This window comes from Delphinapterus leucas, chromosome X (genome assembly GCF_059928025.1).
Source record: "Delphinapterus leucas isolate spDelLeu-1000000601 "Yukka" chromosome X, BTC_Dleu_Yukka2, whole genome shotgun sequence".
In the NCBI taxonomy this organism is placed as follows: Eukaryota; Metazoa; Chordata; class Mammalia; order Artiodactyla; family Monodontidae; genus Delphinapterus; species Delphinapterus leucas.
In genome coordinates, this window is record NC_143150.1 from 29,417,191 (window position 1) to 29,442,160 (window position 24,970).

Genomic DNA, 24,970 nt, shown 5'->3' on the forward strand with positions numbered 1-24,970 from the left:
GTTTCCTAATACATGTAAAAGTTATTTTTACACTATACTGTAGTCTATTAAAGTATGCAATAGCATTATGTCTTAAGAAACAACATAAAGGGCTTCCCTGGTGGCCCAGTGGTTAAGAACCCGCCTGCCAACGCAGGGGACATGGGTTCGAGCCTTGGTCTGGGAAGATCCCACATGCCATGGAGCAACTATGCCCGTGTGCCACAACTACTGAGCCTGCACTCTACAGCCCACGTGCCACAACTACTGAGCCTGTGAACCACAAATACTAAAGCCCGTGCGCCTAGAGCCCATGCACCGCAACAAGAGAAGCCACTGCAATGAGAAACCCGGGCAACAAAGAGTAGCCCCCACTCGCTGCAACTAGAGAAAGCCCGTGCGCAACGAAGACCCAATGCAGCCAAAAATAAATAAATAAATATTAAAAAAAAAACCCACAACGTAAATACCTTAAAAATACTTTATTGGTGGGCTTCCCTGGTGGCGCAGTGATTGAGAGTCTGCCTGTTGATGAAGGGGACACGGGTTCGTGTCCCGGTCCGGGAAGATCCCACATGCCGCGGAGCGGCTAGGCCCGTGAGCCATGGCCACTGAGCCTGTGCGTCCGGAGCCTGTGCTCCACAATGGGAGAGGCCACAACAGTGAGAGGCCTGCGTACCGCAAAAAAAAAAAACAAAAAACTTTATTGGTGAGGAGCTTCAAGATGGCGGAAGAGTAAGACGCAGAGATCACCTTCCTCCCCACAAATACATCAGAAATCTACATGTGGTACAGCTCCTACAGAACACCTGCTGAACGCTGGCAGAAGACCACAGACCTCCCTCCCAAAAGGCAAGAAACTCCCCACGTACCTGGGTAGGGCAAAAGAAAAAACAAAAACAGACAAAAGAATAGGGACGGGACCTGCACCAGTGGGAGGGAGCTGTGAAGGAGGAGAGGTTTCCACACACTAGGAAGCCCCTTCGTGGGCCAAGACTGCGGGTGGTGGAGCGGGGAAGCCTTGGAGCCATGGAGGAGAACGCAGCAACAGAGGTGCGGAGGGCAAAGCGGGGAGATTCCCGCACAGAGGAACGGTGCCGACCAGCACTCACCAGCCCGAGAGGCTTGTCTGCTCACCCGCTGGGTTGGGCGGGGGTCTGGGAGCTGAGGCTTAGGCTTCGGAGGTCAGATCCCAGGGAGAGGACTGGGGTTGGCTGAGTGAACACAGCCTGAAGGGGGCCAGTGTGCCACAGCTAGCCAGGAGGGAGTCTGGAGCTGCCGAAGAGGCAAGACACTTTTTCTTGCCTCTTTGTTTCCTGGTACACGAGGAGAGGGGATTAAGAGCGCAGCTTAAAGGAGCTCCAGAGACGGATGCGAGACGCGGCTATCAGTGTGGACCCCAGAGATGGGCAGGAGACGCTAAGGCTTCTGCTAGAGCCAACAAGAAGTCTGTGTGCAAGCACAGGTCACTATCCACACCGCCCCTACTGGGAGCCTGTGCATCTCACCACTGCCAGGGTCCTGTGATCCAGGGACAACTTCCCCGGTAGAATGCATGGCACGCCTCAGGCTGGTGCAACGTCATGCCGGCCTCTGCACCCGCAGGCTCGCCTCGCATCCGTACCCCTGCCTTCCCCCGGCCTGAGCGAGCCAGAGCCCCCAAATCAGCTGCTCCTTTAACCCCGTCCTGTCTGAGCGAAGAACAGACGCCCTCCGGCGACCTACACGCAGAGGCGGGTCCAAATCCACAGCTGAACCCGAGGAGCTGTGCGAACAAAGAAGAGAAAGGAAAATCTCTCCCAGCAGCCTAAGGAGCAGTGGATTAAATCTCCACAATCAACTTGATATACCCTGCATCTGTGGAATACCTGAATAGACAACAAATCATCCCAAATTGAGGAGGTGGACTTTGGGAGCAATGATATATATATTGTTTTCCCTTTTTCTCTTTTTGTGACTGTGTATGTATATGCTTCTGTGCGTGATTTTGTCTGTATAGCTTTGCTTTTACCATTTGTCCTAGGGTTCTCTCTGTCCGTTTCTTTTTAATTTTATTAAAAAAATTTTTTTCTTAATAATTTTTAATTTAATAACATTATTTTATTTTATCTTCTTCTTTCTTTCTTTCCTTTCTTCCTCCCTTTTATTCTGAGCGTGTGGAGGAGAGGCTCTTGGTGCTCCAGCCAGGCGTCAGGGCTGTGCCACTGAGGTGGGAGAGCCACGTTCAGGACACTGGTCCACAAGAGGCCTCCCAGCTCCACGTAATATCAAACGGTGAAAATCTCCCAGAGATCTCCACTCAACAACCAGCAAGGTACAGTGCTGGACACCCAATGCCAAACAACTAGCAAGACAGGAACCCAACCCCATCCATTAGCACAGAGGATTCCTAAAATCATAATAAGCCCACAGACACCCCAAAACACCACCAAACGTGGACCTGCCCACCAGAAAGACAAGATCCAGCCTCATCCACCAGAATAGGTACTAGTCCCCTCCACCAGGAAGCCTACACAACCCACTGAACCAACCTTAGCCACTGGGGACAGACACCAAAAACAATGGGAACTACGAACCTGCAGCCTGCGAAAAGGAGACCCCAAACACAGTAAGTTAAGCAAAATGAGAAGACAGAGAAAGACACAGCAGATCAAGGAGTGAGGCAAAAACCCACCAGACCTAACAAATGAAGAGGAAATAGGCAGTCTACCTGAAAAAGAATTCAGAATAATGATAGTAAAGATGATCCAAAATCTTGGAAATAGAATGGAGAAAATACAAGAAACGTTTAAAAAGGACTTAGAAGACCTAAAGAGCAAACAAACAGTGATGAACAACACAATAAATGAAATTCAAAATTCTCTAGAAGGGATCAATAGCAGAATAACTGAGGCAGAAGAACAGATAAGTGACCTGGAAGATAAAATAGTGGAAATAACTACTGCAGAGCAGAAAAAAGAAAAAAGAATGTGAAGAACTGAGGACAGTCTCAGAGACTTCTGGGACAACATTAAATGCACCAGCATTTGAATTGTAGAGGTTGCAGAAGAAGAAGAGAAAAAGAAAGGGACTGAGAAAATATTTGCAGAGATTATAGTTGAAAACTTCCCTAATATGAGAAAGGAAATAGTTAAGTCCAGGAAGTGCAGAGAGTCCCATACAGGATAAATCCAAGGAGAAACATGCCAACACACATACTAAACTATCAAAAATTAAATACAAAGAAAACATATTGAAAGCAGCAAGGGAAAAACAAATCACACACAAGTGAATCCCCATAAGGTTAACAGCTGATCTTTCAGCAGAAACTCTGCAAGCCAATAGGGAGTGGCAGGACATATTTAAAGTGATGAAGGAGAAAAACCTACAACCAAGATTACTCTACCCAGCAAGGATCTCATTCAGATTTGACGGAGAAATTAAAACCTTTACAGACAAGCGAAAGCTGAGAGAGTTCAGCACCACCAAACCAGCTTTACAACAAATGCTAAAGGAACTTCTCCAGGTAGGAAACACAAGAGAAGGAAAAGACCTACAATAATAAACCCCAAACAATTAAGAAAATGGGAATAGGAACATACATATCGATAATTACCTTAAATGTAAATGGATTAAATGCTCCAACCAAAAGACATAGATAGACTGAATGGATAAAATAACAAGACCCATATATATGCTGTCTACAAGAGACCCACTTCAGACCTAGGGACACATACAGACTGAAAGTGAGGGGATGGAAAAAGATATTCCATGCAAATGGAATCAAAAGAAAGCTGGAGTAGCTATTCTTATATCAGACAAAATAGACTTTAAAGACTATTACAAGAGACAAAGAAGGACACTACATAATGATCAGGGGATCAATACAAGAAGAAGATAAAACAATTGTAAATATTTATGCACCCAACATAGGAGCACCTCAATACATAAGGCAAATACTAACAACCATAAAAGGGGAAATCGACGGTAACACAATCATAGTAGGGGACTTTAACACCCCACTTTCACCAATGGACACATCATCCAAAATGAAAATAAATAAGGAAACAAACTTTAAATGATACATTACACAGAATGTACTTAATTGATATTTACGGACATTCTATCCAAAAACAACAGAATACACATTCTTCTCAAGTGCTCATGGAACATTCTCCAGGATAGATCATATCTTGGGTCACAAATCAAGCCTCAGTAAATTTAAGAAAATTGAAATCTTATCAAGTATCTTTTCCGACCACAACGCCATGAGACTAGTATCAATTATAGGAAAAACTGTGTAAGAAACACAAACACATGGAGGCTAAATAACACACTACTTAATAACCAAGAGATCGCTGAAGAAATCAAAGAGGAAATAAAAAAATACCTAGAATCAAATAACACTGAAAACACGACGACCCAAAAGCTATGGGATGCAGCAAAAGCAGTTCTAAGAGGGAAGTTTATAGCAATACAATCCTACCTTAAGAAACAAGAAACATCTCAAATAAACAACCTAACCTTACACCTAAAGCAGTTAGAGAAAGAAGAACAAAAAACCCCAAAATTAGCCGAAGGAAACGATAGTAAAGATCAATAAAACTAAAAGCTGGTGTGTTGAGAAGATAAACAAAATTGATAAACCATTAGCCAGACTCATCAAGAAAAAAGGGAGAAGACTCAAATCAGTAGAATTAGAAATGGAAAAGGAGAAGTAACAACTGACACTGCAGAAATACAAAGCAACATGAGAGATTACTACAAGCAACTATATGTCAATAAAATGGGCAACCTGGAAGAAATGGACAAATTCTTAGAAATGCACAACCTTCCAAGACTGAACCACGAAGAAATAGAAAATATGAACAGACCAATCACAAGCACTGAAATTGAAACTATGATTAAAAATCTTCCAACAAACAAAAGCCCAGTACCGGATGGCTTTACAGGTGAATTCTATCAAACATTTAGAGAAGAGCTAACACCTATCCTTCTCAAACTCTTCCAAAATATAGCAGAGGGAGGAACACTCCCAAACTCATTCTACGAGGCCACCATCACTCTGATACCAAAACCAGACAAAGATGTCACAAAGAAAGAGAACTACAGGCCAATATCACTGATGAACATAGATGCAAAATTCCTCAACAAAATACTAGCAAACAGAATCCAACAGCACATTAAAAGGATCATACACTATGATCAAGTGGGATTTATCCCAGGGAAGCAGGATTCTTCAATATATGCAAATCAATCAACGTGATACACCATATTAACAAACTGAAGGAGAAAAACCATATGATCATCTCAATAGATGCAGAGAAAGCTTTTGGCAAAATTCAACACCAATTTATGATAAAAACCCTCCAGATAGTAGGCATAGAGGGAACTTTCATCAACATAATAAAGGCTATATATGACAAACCCACAGCCAACATTGTCCTCAATGGTGAAAAACTGAAACCATTTCCACTAAGTTCAGGAACAAAACAAGGTTGCCCACTCTCACCACTGTTATTCAACATAGCTTTGGAAGTTTCAGCCACAGCAATCAGAGAAGAAAAAGAAATTAAAGGAATCCATATTGGAAAAGAAGAAGTAAAGCTGTCACTTTGCAGGTGACATGATACTATACATAGAGAATCCTAAAGATGCTACCAGAAAACTACTAGAGCTAATCAGTGAATGTGGTAAAGTTGCAGGATACAAAATTAATGCACAGAAATCTCTTGCATTTCTATACACTAATGATGAAAAATCTGAAAGAGAAATTAAGAAAACACTCCCATTACCCATTGCAACAAAAAGAATAAAATATCTAGGAATAAACCTACATAAGGAGACAAAAGACCTGTATGCAGAACATTATAAGAAACTGATGAAAGAAATTAAAGATGATACAAATAGTTGGAGAGATATACCATTTTCTTGGATTGGAAGATTCAACTTTGTGAAAATGACTCTACTACCCAAAGCAATCTACAGATTCAATGCAATCCCTATCAAACTACCACTGGCATTTTTCACAGAACTAGAACAAAAAGTTTCACAATTTGTATGCAAACACAAAAGACCCTGAATAGCCAAAGCAATCTTGAGAAAGAAAAATGGAGCTGGAGGAATCAGACTCCCTGACATCAGACTATACTACAAAGCTACAGTAATCAAGACAGTATGGTACTGGCACAGAAACCAAAATACAGATCAGTGGAACAGGATAGAAAACCCAGAAATAAACCCACGCACATATGGTCACCTTATCTTTGATAAAGGAGGCAAGAATATACAGTGGAGAAAAGACAGCCTCTTCAATAAGTGGTGCTGGGAAAACTGGACAGCTCCATGTAAAAGAATGAAATTAGAACACTCCCTAACATCATACACAAAAATAAACTCAAAATGAATTAAAGACCTAAGTGTAAGGCCAGACACCATCAAACTCTTAGAGGAAAACATAGGCAGAACACTCTATGACATAAATCACAGCAAGATCCTTTCTGACCCACCTCCTAGAGAAATGGAAATAAAAACAAAAATAAACAAATGGGACCTAATGAAACTTAAAAGCTTTTTCACAGCAAAGGAAACCATAAACAAGACAAAAAAACAACCCTCAGAATGGGAGAAAATATTTGTAAATGAAGCAACTGACAAAGGATTAATCTCCAAAATTTACAAGCAGCTCAATACTGAAAAAATAACCCAATCCAAAAATGGGCAGAAGACCTAAATAGACATTTTTCCAAAGAAGATATACAGATTGCCTAACAGACACATGAAAGAATGCTCAACATCATTAATCATTAGCAAAATACAAATCAAAACTACAATGAGATATCATCTCACACCGATCAGAATGGCCATCATCAAAAAATCTACAAACAATAAATGCTGGAGGGGGTGTGGAGAAAAGGGAACCCTCTTGCACTGTTGGTGGGAATGTAAATTGATACAGCCACTATGGAGAACAGTATGGAAGTTCCTTAAGAAACTAAAAATAGAACTGCCGTATGACCCAGCAATCCCACTAGTGGGCATATACCCTGAGAAAACCATAATTCAAAAAGAGTCATGTACCACAATGTTCATTGCAGCTCTATTTACAATAGCCAGGACATGGAAGCAGCCTAAGTGTCCATTGACAGATGAATGGATAAAGAAGATGTGGCATATATGTACAATGGAATATTACTCAGCCATAAAAAGGAATGAAACTGAGTTATTTGTAGTGAGGTGGATGGACCTAGAGTCTGTCATACAGAGTAAGTCAGAAAGAGAAAAACAAATACCATATGCTAACACATATATATGGAATCTTAAAAAAAATGGTCATGGAGAACCTAGGGGCAAGATGGGAATAAAGATGCATACCTACTAGAGAATGGACTTGAGGATATGGGGAGGGGGAAGGGGAAACTGGGACAAAGTGAGAAAGTGACATGGACATATATACACTACCAAACGTAAAATAGATAGCTAGTGGGAAGCAGCCGCATAGCACAGGGAGATCAGCTCGGTGCTTTGTGACCACCTAGCAGGGTAGGATAGGGAGGGTTGGAGGGAGGGAGATGCAAGGGGGAAGAGATATGGGGACACATGTATATGTATAACCAATTCACTTTGTTATAAAGCAGAAATTAACACACCAATGTAAAGCAAGTATACTCCAATAAAGATGTTAAAAAAAATAACAATAAAAAAATAAATAAATTTCTGTTGTTTAAGCCGTGAAAAATAAAAAATACTTTATTGCTAAAAATGCTAACCACCATCTTGGGCCTTCAGCAAATTGTAATATTTCTGCAATAGAAACAGAGATCACTGATCACAGATCACTATAACAAATATAATAATGATGAAAAAGTTTGAAATATCACCAGAATTACCAAAATGTGACATAGAGACAAGAAGTGAGCAAATGCTGTTGGAAAAATGGCACCAGTGGACTTGCTTGATGCAGGGTGGCCGTAAATCTTCAATTTGTTTTAAAAAAAGAAAAAACCACAATATCTGCAAAGTGCAATAAAGTGAAGCACAATAAATGAGGTGTGCCTGTATATACAGTGGAATATTTTTCAGCCACAAAAAAGAATGAAATCTTACACTTGCTACAACATGGATGGACCTTGAGGGCATTATGCTAAGTGAAATAAATCAGAAAGACAGATAATGTGTGATCTCACTTTTACATGGAGGAATCTAAAAGCAACAAACAAACAACAACACCCCGTCAATTAAAGAAAACAAGCTCATAGGGGCTTCCCTGGTGGCGCAGTGGTTGAGAGTCCGCCTGCCGATGCAGGGGAAACGGGTTCGTGCCCCGGTCCAGGAAGGTCCCACATGCCGTGAAGCGGCTAGGCCTGTGAGCCATGGCCGCTGAGCCTGCGCGTCCGGAGCCTGTGCTCCGCAACGGGAGAGGCCACAACAGTGAGAGGCCCACGTACAGCAAAAAAAAAAGAAAGAAAAGAAAAGAAAACAAGCTCATAGAACAGATTGGTGGTTGCCAGAGGAGGGACGTAGGAGAAATGGGTGAAGGGGGTCAAAGGTACAAACTTAAGTCATGGGGAGTGTAATGTACAGTATGGTGACTACAGTTAATAGTACTATTGAAAGTACTAATAGTACTAATTTGAAAGTTGCTAAGAGAGTAAATCTTAAAAATTATAAGAAAAAAATTTTGGGTGTGGTGACGGATGTTAACTAGACTTATTGTGGTGATCATTTTGCAATATTTACAAATATCAAATCATTATGTTGTACACCTGAAACTAATGTATATCAATTATACCTCAATTTAAAAAAAAGAGAGAAAAGGAGGTTCTTTGGGGTTCATGCTGTAGTTTGGAAATAGATGAGAACATTCTTTTTCCTTATTTTTTTCTTGTGGTTCCTTTTCCCTTCAGAACTCCATTAAGAGATCACTACGTAAACCCAGGAGAAGCAAGCCACCAAAACTTCAGTTTTTCTTTTCCTCTGAGTTTGCTTTGCCTGCTTGAGAAAGCAGAGGCCTGCGCCTCCCAAGCCCTGGCCAGACCTGACTGTGAGCCCAGCCCGTGGCCTTAGGCCGCCAGCACTGCTTTCCAGACCCCGCCACCAGGTCTGCAGCCCGCGTCCATCACTGCCCTCACACACGCTCTCTGCAGCAAAGCTAATAATAAGCTCATCCTGATTTTTCCTCCTACCAATACTTCCTTGATGCAACCTAAGGTTTTCTGTGATCTCAGGTAGTCACCTCTTGATTCCATGACCTAGAAATAAGTCATCCCTGCTTGAGGAAATGAAAAGGTACTTCAGATTAACACAGGTCCAACTCTACCCTGAATTGACAGCCACCCCACCAGCACCAAAAAGTTCCACAAAACCCACTTGTTCCTAATTGTACCATCAAAAGGGAAAAAAGTCCTTAGATGAGAAGTTCCTCAAGAGAATATTCATTTATGCATTTGGTAGTTTCATAACATTGATTTTGTGTGATATCTCCAAGGCATATTTTGACAATATATTAGAATTCTCATTTTCACCCTTTTTGGGTCAGTGGAATTTTATCCATAATTGTTCTTTTTTGTTTTTGTTTTCTTAGACAACTTTAGGGCTACCACTCCCTACCTTGCTTTACCAAATGCTGAAAAACAACAGCAGGAGGACTTGAACTTTAAGCTGTCAACCCCATCTGTCTCATTGCAACTAAACAGATGCTAGTTACTCCTATAGTGTGTTCTCTGGACCAATTACTCCCTTGCCCCAGTGCTGAAATGTTTACAGAATCACTCATTTTACCTCAGAGTTTATGCTTGGTTTTGAATATTTTAAATAATTTAGCACTGTTGAACCCTCTTATAACCCAGCTCCTCAGTGTATTAATGTAAATACTTCCAGGTCAGATTGAGTCCCAACATGACTGCATGGAAGATAGAAGTATTGCTTTAAGGAGGGCTAACATCCTCCCTAAAGGATACTTGTGTTAGGAGGACTTGAATTTTATTGGAAAAAACACATATCTATATATTCAGATGGATAGATACCACAGGTGTAGGAAAAGTGGCTCTGTTCTATTTTTTCTTCTTTGGGAATGATGGGCAGTTTCCATAAACTGGAATTTACTGATCCCATTTACTACGTACCCTTAAAGCCCCCAAAGTTCAAAAACTTATTTTCCAATCATGGAAAAGGCAATAAAAACAAACCAACGTGAGAATGTCCATGACAAAGATGTCCAAGTCCCAAAGCAGGTTTTAGGATGGCTGCCCTGCCAGGTTGTTTTTTTCAGGTTTACTCACCTGCACCTTGGCTTCAGTATCATCCATGTGTCTTGCAAGCTCCTTTCTGAGAGAAGAAAATCACAAATGTTCAGTATTCTGAGATGTGGATGAAATTAAATATATGGATGTTATTTCATTGTTGTTTTAAATTTTCTATCCCCTTCATGCCCCCCACCACAGTACACTTATCTGTAATACCCAGCTCCAGGCTCGCCTTAGCAGGTGGTTTTCCCTTCCACGCAAAATTTAATGGGACACCAAAAAAATCAGTAATCAAGATAAATAATGTTTTAGTGTAGTATTTAACAAATACCAAAATTAGTGCAAAAATAGCCCATGATGAAAATATTACCAAAATTTAAACATAGGTAGAATCTGACCCTGCACTTGCTCCACCGTGCCTCATGCACGGTTCCAACAAAACGTTATTTACAAAACGGGCCTCCGGCCAAAGTTTCCCTACTTGATGGATTTAAATACCGCATGAAAATATTTACCTTGATGCCCGGTAGGTATTGCCCCCACCCCAGAGTCCTGGGGGAGGGGGCCCTGGTGGCCTTGGGCCCTCTAGGCGGCTTTTGGCTCAGACTCCGGAAGAGAGCCAGAGACAACCGAGCCCCCTGGAGAGCTAGGCACCTCCAAGGCTAGCCGCGTACTTGGGGAACACGGCGGGGTATCCAGTGCGGTGTAAAAGGCTCTCCATCCGTAGCTGCAAAGGGGTGAATGTGATGCGGTAGAAGCGCCGCTACCTGTCCCCAGGCTTCCGCCCCTCAGGGACCTGGGGAGGTCAGCTCCTGCTGCTGCTGCTTTGTGGGCTCCTGGCCACCGCCTCCTTGTCCTCCCCCGCCCCAGTTCGGACCACACTGCCTCCTCTTCACCTCCCGCTACCATCCATCGCTGAGATCACGGAGGGCTTCATATCTGAAAAGGGGGAAAGGCAAAGAGAGCGCCTATAGGGAGGCGAAGGGCCGTCACTGAGCCGCAGCAGCGTCCCGTCCACTCGCCTCTCCCAGGGAAAGGGCATTTCCTGGGCTTCGCCAAAGCACCTGTCCGGGTCCGGGCACTGGCCTTGTGGTTCTTCCCGGTCTTCACCGACTCAGGCTATGATAGCCAGTATCATCAAGGCTACTCCACTGCCCCGCCCCCATACGAGCCGAGGCTCCACGTGTTGAGTGCTGTGGATAAAGCTGCGCTGGGATCTGTGGCGATGCCCTCGTCGGGGGGATAGAGCGAGGGCCAGTGGCCAGGTCAGGTCCTCTTTTTGGCGCCTGGTCCCGGTTATAGCGTGTCTGTCGCAGGTGCAGTGCGTACCCGCTCATGGTTAGGTGCCCGCCCCCACCTGGCCTGCAGTGGGTGGGACCCGCTGAGGCGTGCACGAGGCCAGGGAGTGACCGTAGAGGGGTGCCAACTTGAGGCTGGGGAGGGGCATGGGAATGAGACCTCACTCACCCCCGGGGCCCGGGAAAAATGTTGGGAGAACATCTCTCGGCCTGGCCCCTCGATGGGCGCAGGCTCGTTGCCCTTAGTTACCCCGGAGCGAGAGACACAGAGGTGGGGCTGGAGAAAGTGCGCGGGGCCCCAGCAGCCCCAGCCCGGTCACCACCCCTTGTCGTGTGGGCTCTGAGCACGACTCTCCCCCTAACCCCCCGAAAGTCGGTAACTAATGGATGGGACTTTGGTTCTGTTACATTCGCCCACAAAGTCCACGAATCGGGCTAGTGGTTCATATGAAATGATCAGGGAGCTGCTTGCTCTGGCTCCCTGGGGCGCATTATAGTGGGAGCTTGGGGCTGTGTTTGCAGAGCACTCTGTGTGCTCAGATGCCTGCTGCAAGAAACCCAACCTGTCCCTTGCCGAATGCAACAAGTACTCCAGATTTGTACTAACCCACGTCAGAGTGCAAGTGTAGAACCCTGCCAGTGATCAGTGCTCCCAAGAACGTTTACAGTGGAAGGGGCCCTTCCTTCGACTTTGGACGTAACTGTGGAGCTATGCATCGTCCGCTGGACTCTGCTCCACACCTCTGGCTGCAGGTGCCCTACATAGGCGCATGTTTGCCCTTTACTTGGGCCTGTATTGTAGACCAGGGAGAGTTTCCATCTTCCCCATGCCGCCCTTTTCTCCTGCACCCCATCTCCCACCCCACCCCTCCCACTCTGTCTCTCCTCTAACTTCCGGAATTCCTTTTTTTTTTTGGTAGCTCTCTCCTCTTTTTTTAAAATTTATTTTATTTTATTTTAACATCTTTATTGGAGTATAATTGCTTTACAATGGTGTGTTAGTTTCTGCTTTATAACAAAGTGAATCAGTTATACATATACATATGTTCCCATATCTCTTCCCTCTTGCGTCTCCCTCCCTCCCACCCTCCCTATCCCACCCCTCTAGGTGGTCACAAAGCACCGAGCTGATCTCCCTGTGCTATGCGGCTGCTTCCCACTAGCTATCTACCTTACGTTTGGCAGTGTATATATGTCCATGCCACTCTCTCGCTTTGTCACAGCTTACCCCTCCCCCTCCACATATCCTCAAGTCCATTCTCTAGTAGGTCTGTGTCTTTATTCCTGTCTTGCCCCTAGGTTCTTCATGACCTTTTTTTTTTCTTAGATTCCATATATATGTGTTAGCATACGGTATTTGTTTTTCTCTTTCTCACCTACTTCACTCTGTATGACTATCTCACTACAAATAACTCAATTTTGTTTCTTTTTATGGCTGAGTGATATTCCATTGTATATATGGGCCACATCTTCTTTATCCATTCATCTGTCGATGGACACTTAGGTTGCTTCCATGTCCTGGCTATTGTAAATAGAGCTGCAATGAACATTGTGGTACATGACTCTTTTTGAATTATGGTTTTCTCAGGGTATATGCCCAGTAGTGGGATTGCTGGGTCGTATGGCAGTTCTATTTTTAGTTTTTTAAGGAACCTCCATACTGTTCTCCATATTGGAATTCTTGTTCCCCACCAAGAAGGGCCAAATGAAAGCCAGGCCAGATTGAGGGTTTTATGGTTCTTCAAGAGGTGTTTACAGGTCCCCAGGGGTGTGTTAATATCCTGAATACTAAGAATAGCTTCTAACCATGGGTCCTGTGCTTGACATTGTACATGACTTATCCTATTTCTACCTTCACAATCATCATTATCATCATCCCCTTTTTAAAAGAAATTACACCAGGGTGGAATGGCTCAACCTCACTCATAGACAAGCCCTGCCCTGCCCTGATGATGAAATGGTTCTACTCACTGCACTTTCAGATGTGGCCCCTCGTCCACCAGTGAGTTGGAACAGAGAAGGAGGAGCTGGTAGACAGAGCCTGGGCTGCTGTGTCAGCCAACCTGCCTCTGAGGGGACAAGGGGATTTGATTAAGCAGCCTCTTAGGTACCTTTACCCTGGAGGACATTAATCATTTTTTGTCATTAATTAATTCCATTTATAAATTCTTTAAATGTCTCATTCTTAATGACACTTTAGTGCAGGTGTGGAGGAGAAGAGGTGACGTGAGATTTGCGCACGCATCACTAATGTGCTCTTTGGAAGCTTGTCTTTGGGAGTAGCGGTTACTTACATCATGGGCAGTAACACTTTGGGATTGAATATTTCTAATAAAACTTTACAGATGACCACACCACACTGCTTTCTATTCACCACTTCAGTCACTTTCTATTTATTTATGTATTCATGAGGGTCTGTAAGAGGGGAGATGGTTATCCTCTGGCGGTTCTCAACGAGGACAGGATGTTTTCCTGTGAAAATAATGTCCCTCCTGCCGCTTTTTGTACCTGTGAGCATCAGTCAGTAAGCCTATGTCAGCTGCTGGTATACAGGGCCCTGTGCCAGGCGATGTGGGGAATGTCACAATGCCTGACCCAACCATCGTGCTGTGGGTTCTCAGTCTCGAGAGGCAGATCGGCCCACACCAGAGAAGGAAGCCACAAATTATGGAGGCAGATCGCCCAGCCCCACCATTTACTCACTCTGTGACCCTGGGCAAGTTGGCTGACCTCCCTCTGTGCCTCAATTGCCACATCTGTAGAATGGATATCATGATGGTACCTGCCTTACAGTGTTGTGAGGTTTAAATAACGTAATAAAGATAAGCCCCATGGGCTTCCCTGGTGGCGCAGTGGTTGAGAGTCCGCCTGCCGATGCAGGGGACACGGGTTCGTGCCCCGGTCCGGGAAGGTCCCACATGCCGCAGAGCGGCTGGGACCGTGAGCCATGGCCGCTGAGCCTGAGCGTCCGGAGCCTGTGCTCCGCAACGGGAGAGGCCACAACAGTGAGAGGCCCGCGTACCGTAAAAAAAAAAAAAAAAAAAAAAGATAAGGCCCATGGTGAGCACTCAATCAACATCATCCGATGCTCAAGTAAAGGGATCAAGAGTGAGGTCAGTCTGTATCCACGTCCGCACTGACATGAAGATGTCAGGTGAGGAGTTATTGGGAAGAACACAAGAATATATACATGTAAAACATGTAGAACAGTGCCTGGCACAGTAGGCAAGTACTTGAGCCATGAGAGCTATTGCTATTATATGTATTGTTATTTTCATGTTATTGATGAAAACTACCTCTGATTCAGAGATTCTTACCCAATTCACTAGCTAGGAGTGAGAATTGAGCCTGGATAGAGAGGATGGTTAGGAATTCAATATAGTACAGAGCCCAAGCAGAAAAGACTTGAGCCAAGGCCCTAGGCTGGGAGCAGGCAGGTATGTCCAGGGATCCATAGACTGTGCATGCTGGGAGATTGGAGTATCGTAGGACATGAGGTTGAAAGGGAAGGAATCAAGATGTGGCCGTGCTGTGCAAAACTGGCAGGTATTTATTATATATGTAAGGGGGAACCAGGAGATATTTCCAGCAAAGAAGTTACATAAACCCATGCATATTTTGGGAAAGTAACACAGGCTGCAGGGGGTAGGAAAGGAGATAGGTGGAAGCTAAAGTTAGGAATCAAGTAGGAGTTTGTTGTAATAGTAAGTTGTAAAAGTAAGCCCAAATGAGGGCCTGGCAAGGGGAACTGGACGAAGGGGAGAGTCAGAGCACTCATGGATTTGAAGATGATTAGAGGGAAGAGTGTTGAACAGCTCTGAAGTTTTGAGCAGGATGACTGAAGGACAGTGATACCATTATGCAATTTAGGGAACACTGACTTGTGGTGGTAAACAAATAGTGGGGGTTACACACGTTGAATCTGAGATTCATGTGCAACTCAATGAATGCTTAGAAACATGATCCTGGCATTCAGGAGAGACAGCAGAGATAAAGACATAGATTTGTAAATCATGAGTGTGAAGGGATGATGGTTGAATCCATGAGAGTAGAGGAGATCATAAAGGGATAAAGGGTAAAGTGAGAATTCAAGAGTGCTAAGAACTGGGCTTTGGGCAACAACTACACCTTGAGGAGTGGGGAGAAGAAAAGTCAGCAAACAAGACAGAGAAGGAGCAGTTGGAGAGAGAGGAGAAAATCCCAAAGACTGCAGATTACGGAAACCAAGAGAGGAGAGAAATTCAAGAAAGAGAAAGCAGCCAACTGTGTAAAGAAGTACGAAGAAATAAAGAAGGCTGAGACCTGGATGTGCTGTTTGGTAAGTCCCTACTGAAGTAAAAAAGTGTTTTGTAAGGGAGGAGTCATATTCAAGGGATTGTAGAGAAAATGGGAGGAAGAAAAATAAAATAAGTTGGCAATAAACGTAGAGTACAATTTAAAGGAGTTTGACATCAAAACGAAAGCAAGGGTAATAGATGGTTAGTTAACTGTCACGTACAAATCTTTTTTTTTTCTTTTGAAAAATCAAAGGCTCTTTTGTCAGGCACAGTAATCAAAACACCATGATACTGGCACAAAAACAGACACATAGATCAATGGAACAGAATGGAGAGCCCAGAAATAAACCCACACACCTATGGCCAATTAATATATGACAAAGGAGGCAAGAATATACAATGGAGAAAAGACAGTCTCTTCAACAAGTGATGTTGGGAAAGCTGGACAGCCACATGTAAATCAATGAAATTAGAAAACTCCCTCACACCGTATACAAAAATAAACTCAAAATCGTTTAAAAACCTAAATGTAAAACATGACACCATAAAACTCCTAGAAAAAACCATAGGCGAAACATTCTTTGACATAAATTGTAGTAATATATTCTTAGATCAGTCTCCCAAGGCAAAAGAAATATAAGCAAAAATAAACAAATGGGACCTAATCAAACTTAAAAGCTTATGCACAGCAATGGAAACCATCAACAAAACAAAAAGACAACCTACTGAATGGGAGAAAATATTTTCAAACAATGCAACCAACAAGGGGTTAATATCCAAAATATACAAACAGCCAAGACATGGAAACAACCCAAGCGCCCATCAACAGATGATTGGCTTAAAAGGATGTGATATATATATATATATATATATATATATATATGTGTGTGTGTGTGTATATATATGAATATTACTCAGCCATAAAATAGAATGAAATATTGTCATTTGCAGCAACATGGATGGACCTAGAGAATATTATGCTTAGTGAAATAAGTCAGACAGAAAAAGACAAATACTGCATGATATCACTTGTGTGGAATCTAAAAAATAATACAAATTAATCTATATACAAAACAAAAACAGACTCAACAGACATAGAAAACAAACGTACGGTTACCAAAGCGGAGAGGGAGAGGGTGAAGGACAAATTAGGAATATGGGATTAACAGATACACTCTACTATACATAAAATAGATAAGCAACAAGGGTTTACTGTATAGCACAGGGAATTATATCCAATACCTTGTAATATAGTAACCTATAATAGAATATAATCTGAAAACAAAAAACTGAATCACTATGCTGCACACCTAAATCTAACACAATATTGTAAATCAACCATACTTCAGTTTTAAAAATTCTCGGGCTTCCCTGGCGGTCCAGTGGTTAAGACTCCGCACTTCCAATGCAGGGGGCGTGGGTTCAATCCCTGGTTGGGGAAATAAGATCCCACATGCCGCACAGCGCGGCCAAAAAACAAAGAAACCATTCTTTTGTCATGTCTGTAATCCTGTATCTGACTTTCAAATTTGGGTATAAAATAAGATTCACCTAAACACAGTTATAGGGTTTGATCAGAGAAGTGGAGTGAAAGGCAATGAGGGAATTTATTATAGGGATTAGATCTCATGCAGTTGTGGGAGCTGAGGAAGAAGTCTATGAAAGGCTATTGCCTCTGCATTTGATGGTGGCCTGAAGTCAATGCACATATTCAAGGCCAATAGTTGGGCAGACAAGTGCATGTGAAATGGGGGAGAGCAAAGACCAACTGGAACCTGCAAGGATTCCCTTGAACCCATGAGGACAAACTAAAACCCATGAAGACACAAAACTCTGTGGACCCTATAACTGCCTCTTACTGTCTCCAATCTAGAGAAGGAACTGCCATCCTTTGCCACAGAGCTGCACACGCACCCGACCCAGGATCTGGAGACGTTGGAGGAGATCTTGTGGGTGGAGTCACTGCGGGCCCCACTGCTGTCCCATGCCAAAAAGATATGCCAGAGGGTCAGTGCCAACGTGCACAAGTGGCAATAGCACCTGGTCTTATACCAAATTTCAGAACATAATGGCTGTGGCTTCACTTCTACCTCCCAAACCTTGCCCCAATTTTTCTTCCAGCCAACCCTAATTCAGGACAGGGAAGGCAATCCTGGGAAACGTAGTTCTAGCCTAGCTAAATTGTCAAAGCCACTACAACAAGTGTGAGACACTATAATAGAGTGTAACTGGTCATTACTGGAAAGAAGGATGGCACACCATGGCAAAAGACACACGGGAGGTCATTCCGGGCCTCAGTTATAGGCAAGGATTTCCCAGCATTTGGTGCTCAGATTCCACAAGAGCTGTGTCCAGGAAGGACTCACTTAACCACCACATTTACTCCACCGATCCTGTTGAGTGTCTCTGTTCACAGTGTCAGTGGAGCAGAAGAGGAAGGAACCATAAGTAAGCACGGAGTTACTGGCAGCATTTTGGAAATCTTCTGGCCGCCATGAATTTTGGTCACTGACTGCTGACTTCTGAGATAGGCCATCAAACTCTGAACATTCCATCCAGCTTCTCAAAGAGGGTGAGTGGTCCTGGGTATATATCTGAAAACAAACTGAAAACACTAATTCGAAAAGATACATGCACCACAGTGTTCATTGCAGCATTATTTACAATAGCCAAGATATGGAAGCAACCTAGGTGTCCATCAGCAGAGGAATGGATAAAGAAGATGTGGTATCTATATATACAATGGAATACTACTCAGCCATAAAAAGGAAAATTTGGCATTTGCAGCAACATGGATGGACTTAGAGAGCATTATGCTTAGTGAAATAAGTCAGAGAGACAAACACTATATGATATCACTTATATGTGGAATCTAAAAATCAAAACAAACTAGTGAATATGCCAGAAAAGAAACAGACTCACAGATATGTAACCGAGAAAGACCCTATGAGGCCTTCCCAGAATAGACCCCTACCCATGTCCTCCGCCTGCCTTTTGTCTGTAGAAAAACTTTAGTCAGAGAATAAATTAAGGGACTTCCCTGGTGGTGCAGTGGTTAAGAAGCCGCCTGCCAATGCAGGGGACACGGGTTCAAGCTCTGATCTGGGAAGATCCCACATGCCGCGGAGCAACTAAGCCCATGTGCCACAACTACTGAGCCTGCGCTCTAGAGCCCACGAGCCACAACTGCTGAGCCTGCATGCCACAACTACTGACGCCCATGTGCGTAGGGCCCATGCTCTGCAACAAGAGAAGCCACTGCAATAAGAAGCCCGCGCACTGCAATGAAGAGTAGCCCCTGTTCGCCACAACTAGAGAAAGCCCACGGGCAGCAACGAAGACCCAACAAAGCCAAAAATAAATAAATAAATAAATAAATATTTTAAAAAAGAATAAATTAAATCAGAGAAGTGAGAAAATGCAGAAAGGAAAACAGTCAAGCAAGACAAAATAGTAATACTTTAGCCATTAAACAAAGTCAAGGACCTTTAGTTCCTCCTCAAGGACTAGATAATATTGGGCCATCTCCTTTGAGCTGTTTTGCAGAGACTGAAACTCCCACCAGGTGGGAGAAGTTAACTGCATGCTGCCCACAAGCACGGAGACCCCAGACCGGTTGGAACCAGAAGGTTGATGATGCTGACCCCTACTTACCTCACCACCAACCAGTCAGAAGAATCTGACCACGCCCTGCTCCCACTACCCCCTCCAGGGTAGGTCACACAGTCTTGAGGGCATTAGCCTGCTGTGGCCCCCTTTGTCTGGCAAAGCGATAAAGCTGTTCTTTCCTACTTCACCCAAAACTCTGTCTCCACATTTCTATTCAGCACCTGTGAACAAAGGCCAAATTTTGGCAACAGATATAGAAAACAAACTAGTGGTTACCAGTGGAAGAGACGCAGTAGGGAGGGACAAGATAGAAGAAGGGGATTAAGAGACTCAAACTACTATGCGTAACATAAATAAGCTACAAAGATATATTGTACAGCACAGGAAATACAGTCAATATTTTATAATAACTATAAATGTACTATAAGCTTTAAAAATTGTGAATCACTATGTTGTACACTTGAAACTTATTGTACATCAACTATACCTGAATTAAAAATATACAAATAAATCAATCAATAAAACAGAGTGAGTATTTCCTTATTTTTTGACAGCCCTTGGAGAAATAAGGGTAACACAGGCTTGGGTTAACTGTATAGGCTTTGGTAGGAATAGTGACTAGTTTCCAAAGCTTCAGATGGGAACATGAACCTGAAATCTGTCCCAGTGTGACTCATGGTGTCTTCCCAGATTAAAAGCAAAGCTTCAGAGGCAACAACTTCTTGCTCTCTCCCACACCTATTAAGAATAAGAAATAGTGGGCCCATGGATACAAGAGAAAATCAGAAGAGAATAGCTTGAAGGCACTGGGAAGCTGCATAGGTGATAGCATAGATATTCTGCTGCTTTTTTTGGATAAGCTGTGCTTTGAGGATTTTCCAAAGAAGAAAGAATCAGGGGTGGTTTTATTTGTCACAAAACAGTTGTTTCTTTACATAAGAACCTCCAATGAAAAGCTATGATTTCCTGGTTTGACTGACAGTAAGCCTATTATAACTAGAACATGGTTAAGTAGCTCTACAGCCCACACTTTATTATTTATCCTCTGGATAAATGAAGTTAGAAATAGGAAATATTCATTTAACTACTAAAGTTTTACACCTAAAAACTTCTTCATGAAATTCTGATTACTCTCTTTTAAAGAGTAATAGAAACTATGGGAGTCATTTTGAAGAAACAGCCTTCTTCAGGGGTCATGGTGGTAATAATAATAATAATAATAATGGCTAATATTGATTGAGGATTTGCTATGTGCTAGGCACTAACCAATTATTTTACGTGTATTATCTCATTTAATCCTCCCAATAGCTGTAGGCAATCAGTAGTCTGATTACTTCCACTTAAAGATGAGGAAACTGGAGCCTAGAAAGGCTGTGATTTGTGCAAAGACACACAGTAAATTCCAGAGCTGGAGTTCAAACCCAGCCTATACCGTTGCACTACATTCCTACAAAAATTCAAACTGAACAATAGGCAGACATCACTTCAGCAAAAGATGTACAAACAGGAATGTTTAGTGCAGCATCTTTTATAAGAGTTTAACATTAGAAAAAGCTTATATGTTTATCATAAGGGACTGATTAAATTAACAAAAGTCCCTCCATCCAATAGAATAGTTATGCATCTGTTAGGAATCATATTGCAAAGAAGTATGGATAGAATGATCCAATTTTAGTAAATACAGCATTTTTACCAGTATTTGCATACATGAAGAAGTCTGGAATATCATACAGCAAAAATACAATGAGCATTTCGAAGTGGTAGGACTCTAGGTAAATTCAAATGTTAACTTCTCCCAACTTTTCCTACAATAATTACTTAATAAAGAATAAAATCCTTAAACATCACACTACTGACCTTTCCCTGAGAGATACTGCTTCCCACTTGAGCTCCAGACTGGAAATCAGCCCTGACTGCACACAGGTGTTCCGCGACTTTGAACGACACTTATCCTCTCTGCGCCTCCTGTTCCACACATATAATAATGAGAAGGTGGTTTAATTTCGAAAATTCCTTCCAGGTCTAATGTTCTTTGACTTGGTCAATTTCATTCCTAGAGAAGTTCTTTATTTAAAAAAAAAATACAAAAAGGGCGTGTGGGGGTTTAAATGTCAATAAACGGTCTCCTCACACCTTATCTGTTTTCCTTGGCATATGAAGTTGTTGTTCCCATTATCCCCTTCCCATCAGTTTTTTGTGAAGAGAATGTTAATGCATTTCTCCAGAAATGTGTCAAATCACTCTAGAAGAATAAGTCTTTTCCCAGAAAGACAATTTTTAAAATTCATTTTTATTGCAGTATAGTTGATTTACAATGTTGTGTTAGTTTCAGGTGTACAGCAAAGTGATTCAGTTATACATATACATATATCCACTCTTTTTTAGATTCTTTTCCCATGTAGGTCATTACAGAGTACTGAGTAGAGTTCCCTGTGCTATACAGTGGGTCCTTATTAGTTATCTATTTTATATATAGTAGTGTATATATGTCAATCTCAATCTCCCCACAAAGACAATTTTTAACCTATACCTTAAGAAACAGACAAACAAAAAACACTATATGCCGAAATAGCACACCCTGCAACCCAAACCACAAAAGAAACAAAAGCAAACTACCCAAACACAATCTGCACTTCTGTTCTTATTCCATAGACTCTTGGCTTCTTTCTTAAGATCACCTGTTACCGATACATGTGATAAATGATAATAATAATAGCAATTAACCTTTATTTTGCAGCTATCCATAGGGCCATTCAAAGTAGCGAACTCACTGCGGAGCCTCGGAAGTCGGGAAGAGTCTGTTTCTTAGAAGGGCGTGGCTGGCGGCCTTGGCTTACTACCTGCCTGCGAGCTACCCGGCATGGAGGCGGCCCCTGCGCGCGAGCGTCCGGCGTGCCGGCGCTGCGAGGCTCTCTGGCGCCCTCTGCTGTGGAGTCGGCTCCACGCCGCCGCTGAGCGCGGACTCCCCCCAGCCGTGCCTTCCCTGCAAGCTTCTCGCCATTCGTGGGTTGATGTGAGACTGCTAGGTGACGTGGGGTGAAGTGGAGCTCGCGGAGGGCTGCGGTGGGGGGCGTGTGGAGTCTGAGAAGTAAGGTGCAGGCCGGCTGGGGGTGTTGTGGAAGGGAGTCTTTGCGGCGGGGAGGGATGTGCAGCCTGTGGGGCGCCATGCCACCAAGATCCACTTTCCCCTGCGCGAGTGTGGTCCTGGCGCCACCCGTGCCCACACATCTCCTACGCCCCTCAGCCCTTTACTTGCTTAGGGAAATGGTAGAAAGCTGGGGGCAGTTTCCCTGTCGCCTTTTAAACCTGCCTCCTTCCCATAAATCGGAAAATCTGTCCTTAGAAGAAGGATAATTTTCTATTATCCTTCCCAGCCAGGGCAGTCTGTATTATGAAAACAGAAGATAATTTTCAACATGTAAAATGCTGAACATATGTGTTGCAGGTTCTCCCCTTCCCTTCCCCCCGGGAACCATTTCCCTGAGAGTGACTGGTCTGGAATCGTCCAAACTGCCTTGTTCCACACCCCACTCCTCCCCCACCCCTACTTTCCATCCCCTTAGCAAATACTTTCCTAGATGGTGTATTCACCTAAGAACTGTAATTCTGAGATCTCACCCATTTATGTCCACTTGCTAGCTGTGTGGCAGTCACTAAACTACTCTGAGGTAATGGCATCAACCTCACAGAGTGGATGAATAAACCTCCTTTATTCACTCATTCCACATGTGTCAACTGAGCACCTACCTACTCCAGTTGGGCCCTGGGCTAGGTGCTGGGAGTACATCAGGGAGCAAGACAGATGCTTTCCTTACTGTCATGAAATTTGCCTCCCTACTAGGGACTCAGACAATAAACTAATAAATACACGAATGGTGCTAAGTGTGTCCACGTAAGGAACATGGTACAAGGAGAGAGAATACAATGGATTCTGATTTAGGTTGTGAGGGCAAGGAAGGCCACTCCAGGAAGGGACACGAAAGCTTAACCTGAAAGATAAATAAGCCAGATGAAAGGTGTTGGGCAAAAATCCTGAATTGGGAAAGTTTCATATGTTCTATGAAAGGCTGTGTGACTGGATATCAGGAGTGAGGAGGAGAGATGCTCCAAAGGAGTTTGGAGAATGAACCAGGGGACTATTGGTGTTATGCATTCTGTGGATTTGGACAAATGTATTATGATGTGTATCCATCACTATAGTATCAAACAGAGTATTTTCACTGCCCTAAAAATCCTCTGTGCTCTGCCTACTCATCCCTTCCCCGACCCCCGACCCCTGACAGTCACTGGCCTTTTTTTCTGTCTCCATAGTTTTACCTTTTCCACAATGGCATATAATTGGAATCATACAATATGTAGCCTTTTAAATTTTTTTTAAACATTTATTTATTTGGTTGTGCCAGGTCTTAGTTGTGGCAGGCAGGCTCCTTAGTTGCAGCACATGGGCTCCTTAGTTGCGGCATGTGAACTCTTAGTTGCGGCATATGTGTGGGATCTAGTTCCCCGACCAAGGATCGAACCCAGCCCCCTGCATTGGGAGTGCGGAGTCTTAACCACTGCACCACCAGGGAAGTCCCAGTATGTAGCCTTTTTGAGTTGGCTTTGTTCATTTAGTAATAATGCATTTAAGGTTCTTCCATGCCTTTTCATGGACTTTTATCAGATATTTTAATATGTCCAAAGAGCTAAAGAAAACAATGTCTAAAATCTAAAGGAAAGATTCCACTCCAATAAGTAAAGAACTTGCAACTTATTCCCACCCTCACAAGAAAAAATATGAACAGATAAAAAATCAATGACTGGAGATTGGTTCAAGATGGCAGAGTAGAAGGACATGCTCTCACTCCCTCCTGTGAGAGCACTGGGGTCACGGCTAACTGCTGAACAGTCATCGACAGGAGGACACTGGAACTCACCAAAAAGGACACCCCACATCCAAAGACAAAGGAGAAGCCACAATGAGATGGTAGGAGGGGCACAATCACAATAAAATCCAATCCCATAACCTCTGGGTGGGTGACTCACAAACTGGAGAACACTTACACCACAGAAGTCCACCCACTGGAGTGAAGGTTCTGAGCCCCACGTCAGGCTTCCCAACCTGGGGGTCCGGCAACGGGAGGAGGAATTCCTAGAGAATCAGACTTTAAAGGCTAGTGGGAATCGATTGCAGGACTTCGACAGGACTGGGGGAAACAGAGATTCCACTCTTGGAGGGCACACACAAAGTAGTGTGCACATCAGGACCCAGGGGAAGGAGCAGTGACCCCATAGGAGACTGAACCGGACCTACCGGCAAGTGTTGGAGGGTCTCCTGCAGAGGCGGGGGTGGGGGGCTGTGTCTCACCATGAGGACAAGGACACTGGCAGCAGAAGTTCTGGGAAGTCCTCCTTGTAGAGACGTGGATGGATCTAGAGACTGTCATACAGAGTGAAGTAAGTCAGAAAGAGAAAAACAAATATCGTATATTAACGCATATATGTGGAACCTAGAGAAATCATACAGATGAACCGGCTTGCAGGGCAGAAACTGAGACACAGATGTAGAGAGCAAACGTATGGACGCCAAGGGGGAAAGTGCCGG

General features: G+C 43.4%; 1 pseudogene; it reads left to right on the forward strand.

The window, feature by feature from the left end:
- Window positions 1-9,855: 9,855 nt before the first annotated feature.
- On the forward strand, window positions 9,856-23,172 carry LOC149744183 (uncharacterized; annotated as a pseudogene).
- The last annotated feature ends 1,798 nt before the right edge of the window (window positions 23,173-24,970 follow it).